The 5,929-nt window shown below is 42.6% G+C and overlaps 1 non-coding gene across 1 annotated transcript; it reads right to left on the bottom strand.

The window, feature by feature from the left end:
- Positions 1–4,262: 4,262 nt before the first annotated feature.
- TRNAD-GUC (transfer RNA aspartic acid (anticodon GUC)) lies at positions 4,263–4,338 on the bottom strand. Its single transcript has one exon. It is a non-coding gene; the product is annotated as a tRNA-Asp (tRNA).
- Between the last annotated feature and the right edge of the window lie 1,591 nt (positions 4,339–5,929).

The raw sequence follows: 5,929 nt of genomic DNA, 5'->3' as shown, positions 1-5,929 counted from the left end.
AAGAAAGAGATGCTCAGTGTTGTTGTAACTTGGGTATAAGTGGTAAAGTGGCTGAACGGTTGTTCCCAGTCTGGAGTAGCTACAGATGAACAAATGGGTGTGTTACTGGATGGATGAATGGATGAGCTATTGGGTAGAGCGGTCTATGAGCCAAAGACTTTCTTATAACAACATGGAGCAACTGACTTGACTTTTCTAACTGATAGACCTAAATATTTCCCTTAAGGGCTGAGAAGGCCTAACTTAGTTTGCCTAACTTACATTGAACGTCTTTTCTAGAGAATGACCATTTTCCTTTAGTTCCAGAAATTATACTCCATCCCCTCTGCCCTATAGCACCCTATAGTTTTCTGGGTTGTGCTTATCTCTTTTTAAAAATCACTTTGTATTGAATTTATTGGGGTGACACCAGTTAACATAATCATATAGGTTTCAGGTGCCCAATTCCACACCACATATCTGTACACCATATGGTGTGTCTACCTCCCCCCCAAGTCAAGTCTTCATCCTCTCTGGTGACTTGCCCATCTGTCCTTATGAGGCTAGGAGGTGCTTGAATTTGGAAAGAATGTCAGGCTTACAGAAAGTTTTCAAAAAGTGTCCAAAGAATTTCCCTAAGATCACCTAGATTCTCTAGAAATGCTAAAAAATTATTACATGTACTTGATCATTCTGTCAATCTACACACACACACACACACACACACACACACACACACACACACACACACAGTGTATTCCGAAATGTTTGAGTAAAGTTTGCACATACAACACCACTGTACCTTTAAATACTTCAGTGTAAATTTCCTAAAATCAAAGGTGTTTTCTTTTTGGTATATATTTCATAATCAAAGTCAAAAAATTATCACTGACTCAATACTATTATCTAACCTTTGGGGTTTACACAAAGTTCACTAGCTGTCCCACTAGTGAACCTAGTCAGGGTCTAGGGACCCAATCCGGGACCACACTGTTACATTCAGGTATGTTCCTTTCATTTGCCATGTCCCTTTGTTCTCCTTTCATGGAAATAGTCCCTTAGTTTGTCTTTGTCTTTTAGAATCTTGACCTACTGGAATAGCACTGATTCGTTATTTAGTGGAATGTCCCTTAATTTGAGTTTGTCTGAGGTTCCCTGGTAATTAGATGCAGGCGATGTGATTTTGGCAGAAGAGATGTTATGTCCTCCTCAGTCCTCCCTGTCACGAGGCGCATGATGTAGTTCGTCCCGTTTGTGTGTGGATGTGTAATATTTACTTTCATTGCTCTATTGAAGTGGTGTCTGCCAGGCTTCTCCACTGTAAAGTCACTGTTATTCTCTTTGTAATTAATTAGTATCTTCTGGAGGAAAAACTTTGGGACTATGTAAATATCTCGTTTCTCATAGTACTTTTATCCACTAATTTTAGCGTCCGTTAATGATCCTTGCCTGGAACAATTATTATTACAAGTGGTTGCCAAGGGGTGATTTTCTAATTCCATCTTTCCTTCTATATTTACTAGCTGGCATTCCAGCATGTCTTTTTCATCGGTGCCCTTTCATTCCCCATGCAGTCTGGTCCAAGGAAGACATTGTTCTCTGGGAGTGTTGCTTTCATTAGTTACTAACTTGAGTGTTATCGTTAAAATACTTGAAGAAAGGACACTGTTTTAAAGAAGAAGTTCTGCCAACATAATAGGATGTGCTGTTCGATAAACTTTGAATGAATTGTAATTTAAGTGGGTGTTTAAAAAATTAGCGTGGATAAAGTTATTGTGCAAAAGTTGTTCGAATAAATAAACTGTCCAAGACCCTGTTCATAAGCTGAGCAAGAGGTTCAGTGTGATAGCTTCCATCCCCTCCTGTCTTAAGTGTGTGTGGGGGGGTGGAGGGGTTGTTTCTCCCAGAGGCAGAAGACTGAGTCACACCAGGCACTATCTTTTGCTTGTGGGTCAGCAGATTACCCAAATGAAACTTGGCATTGTGATGACATAGTTGAGGAAGAACAGGCAATCTTTGTAGACAGTTCCTACTTGCTCTCTCTGCTCTTTAACGTCCTGCCTTTTCATTTCTCCTGGATTCATATACAATGGAGTTGATCTTTATGTTGTTCCATTTTTCTTTGACAGACACGTTGCCACATGCAGGCACGTGTGGTGGGGCCCCAAGAGGGGTTACATAAAGTCCCCTGTAGATGATACAATGAAAGAAGATGATACAGGGTCTGACAAACACTTTCTTCCCTGCCCTTCCTCTGTTTTCTCAAGTTCCTTGGGCAATGTTTTGTTGTCCTAAACTTGACCCTAGCTGCTAACCAGTTTCTCCCATGACTCAGCCAAAATACTGCCCAAGTCTTTACCTTCGCCCCTCTGGGGTTTTGCATCTGGGCGAGTGGCTCTTGTTCCTGGCCAGCCTCTGATCTTTCTTCCTGGAACCCTTCACAGACACATCTGTCAGTTTGAGGTCTCTGACCCCAGCTGGCTTCTCTTCTGGGCCACTGGCCCTCTCCCAAGGACAGCCAGAACTCCCAAGTTAATGATTCTAGGGTCACATTGCTTCCCTGTCTATCCTGACTTAATAGGGGGAAAAAAATCCATTTCCCCTTTGGTTCTCAAAAGGAGGTTAGAATTTCTTAAAACAAATTACCACTGAGAAACAAGAAGAAATCAGAGACCAAAAGGTTAAACAAGTAAATAGTTTCAAGAGACCCCAAGTTTCATACCAAATTTAATTTTGAGCACCAGTTGTATTAAGTGGTTTAAGGTAGAATATAGGGCCACACAGTCCAGATGACTACACCGCCCATCAATTTTACCTTTAAGGGAAAGACTTTAACAGGAGACATCTTTTTGAATTATTGAGTATTTCTTGGTCTGCCTTTTAGGCCACGGACAAAAGTTTATTCCCACAATCTCACAGGATGCCCCTCTAAATGAGGAGCAAGCCTATGTCTATGTGGGTCAGAGAAAGACCACCTGAGGCTCATAGAAAGTCTAGAGTAGAGTAAGTTATACAGTGAACTCACACTTGAGTTTTTTCAGAGCATCCTCCCGAATTTGCTATATCCCTGAATTTCTGATGTTTACGCACCAACCTGGAAGGCTAGAAATTAAAGTTATATGCAAACGGGCAACTCCCAGTTAGCATTAGAAACTCGAGCTCCTTGTAGGAACCCAGGTCCGCCCTAGGCAGGGTAGACAACCCAGTGTCTACCCAGTCCTTTTCTTTCTACATTGTTGGCAGGACTCGGGGCACCTTATAGCTAATGATGCATACAACCCTCAGAACTTAGATCACCAGAAAGTTGAGGGAGGACAAGAGTGAATGAGGAAGCAGGGTAGTATGGTGGACAGTGAGTTGTCTCTGATAAGCTTGCCAATGTCATCATTTTCTATGGAAAGAAATCAAGCCTTCAGTTATTGTCTGAGTTGGACTTATTTTCAAACAAAAATATGGCGTCATCAATTAGACTGGCTGAGACCTTGAGAACATCGTCCAATGGCTGAAGAGTTTCTCTACCCATGAAATGGAAGCATGACTTCTCACATAGTGTGGTTATGAAGATTAAGTGAAAAAGGACGAACCTAGCATAGAACCAGCCTGAAACGACTTGGAAGTGCTTTCATCCCCAGAGTTTCCGGACAAGATCTCAGCCCAGCGGACATGTGAAGTGTCACCTTGTGAAACACCCAGCAGGGAAGCCAGTCGAGCCCACCTGGACTTCCAAACTTACAGAACTTCGAGATAAAACAAGTCTTACATGAAGCCTTTAAAGTTTGGGGGAACTGCTAGGCAGCAATAGACAACTAATACATACCCCTTCTTTCCTTCCTCCTGCATTAATAAACATTTATTCTTAGCATAGTATGTGCTGGGTACTGTTGCAGACACCCTATGAAAATCAGGGCATCATTCACAAAACATTTCTAAGAAGTGAGTTTTATTTTTTTTATTATTTTATTTTATTTTATTTTTTTGTATTTTTCTGAAGCTGGAAATGGGGAGAGACAGTCAGACAGACTCCCGCATGCGTCCAACCGGGATCCACCCGGCACACCCATGAGGGGCGATGCTCTGCCCACCAGGGGGCGATGCTCTGCCCCTCCGGGGCGTTGCTCTGCCACGACCAGAGCCACTTTAGCACCTGGGGCAGAGGCCAAGGAGCCATCCCCAGCGCCTGGGCCATCTTTGCTCCAATGGAGCCTTGGCTGTGGGAGGGGAAGAGAGAGACAGAGAGGAAGGAGGGGGAGGGGGTGGAGAAGCAAATGGGTGCTTCTCCTATGTGCCCTGGCCGGGAATTGAACCCGGGTCCCCCGCACGACAGGCCGACGCTCTACCGCTGAGCCAACCGGCCAGGGCCGTAAGAAGTGAGTTTTAATATCCCCATTTGCACGAGGGTGAAAGTAGGTCACAGAATTTGGGAAGCCATCTGGTCTCTAACCCAAGTCCTTTTGCAACACCGTGTTATCTCCACCTTTACGCCCTCCATAGAGGGTTTGGGGTTTCCTTTGCCCACATGGTTGAGTGGGGCAGAGGACCTGGGGGCAGAGGAGGAATGTAGAACATTATTTTCTGAGGTTGCTATGGAGATGGCACAAAATGGAAGCTAACATCATTGGTTGGGAGCAGCGCTTAGCGACTTTGGAAAAACTTGCGTTCATGTCCAACTCTCTTTCTCCATCTTCCCCTCAATTCCTAGAGAACTGTATTTGGCCCAGGCTGTTGGAATTCTTGGTTCTGCTTTGGTGCTCATGAGACTAGATCCTGATAACAGTGGTAACAATAACTATGTAGTGACTTTTTTATTCTGTTCTGGGCACGAGTTGATCTTCACGCCTACCCTCTGCCTTGCCCAGGGGATGGTCATGACAAGTCATACTGGATCACGAGGCAGAAGGAAACACGTGTGCCCTGGCTTTGTTGAAAGGAAAACCATCAACAGTGTTTTTAAAACCTCCTTCACTGCTGACCTCATTTGCAATGGAGTGAGTGTCATGTTGACAATGTCTCTTCGCCTAGCGACAATTTGAAACAATTTTTAATTGGCTTAAATGGAAGTAAAATGATCACAAATTTTAGGTTGGTATAAATACAATAATTAAACTAAAAATAATATCTGTTTCAATGTATTTGTATTTCAGTATTTTCCCAATTATATACTTTAATGTTCTGAAAAAAATGGACCATTCCTAAAATACATTAAAACACGCATAGGAATACATGTGTTTTCTTTTGTTTCAGGATTCATATGGCTCAACAGAGCAATGGTCTTTATTTGAAGTTTTGATATTTTGTTTATCATGGATTTTCTGGATATTTTTTATCTATTAAAATAGACATTGAATTACATTATTATTCATCTTGATTACGGAGTTTCTTGGCAGCCTCTCAGATTTTACCTCGAGGTGAGCGCCTCACCTGCTGTACCCTCGTTGTGGCTGGACGAACAGCAGGCAAACACTCAGCTTCTAGAGAAATGTCTCCACCCTTTTCTGCACATTGAAGAAAATCCTGATAGCAGCTGCCTTTTTCTTCAGGCCGATGTTGGCAAGTTTTGACATTTCAAAAGTCTCAAGTATCTGTTTCTTGGTAAGTTTAGCCTATCCTTGACTAGGCTGTAAAACCATAGGGCTTCGCAAATCTTTGGTTTGGGAGAGGAATCTTGCAAGGACCATAGTTGTACTAGTGCAGCAGGAATTGTAACTCTTGTCTGAGAAGCAGTCACTGTAATGTGTAGGGGTACCCAGAAGACTATTGGGGGCTAGTTTAGATGCAGAATAAAGGAGCCTCCTGGGTAAAAAAAGAAGGCAGGTGTGTGGTTTTCCACAATGAGCAAGAGTTAATTATTTGACCAACAGTGTCTTTATTATTTTGATGATAATTAGAAGTAGCTCTAATGCATATATATTCTGGGTCATAGAGGTGGCTATTTTGCAATTAGATATTGCTA

The sequence above is a fragment of the Saccopteryx bilineata genome, chromosome 6, assembly GCF_036850765.1.
Source record: "Saccopteryx bilineata isolate mSacBil1 chromosome 6, mSacBil1_pri_phased_curated, whole genome shotgun sequence".
NCBI classification, from domain to species: domain Eukaryota; kingdom Metazoa; phylum Chordata; class Mammalia; order Chiroptera; family Emballonuridae; genus Saccopteryx; species Saccopteryx bilineata.
The sequence above is the reverse complement of the archived record's forward strand: the minus strand, read 5'-3'. Positions and strand labels throughout refer to the sequence as shown.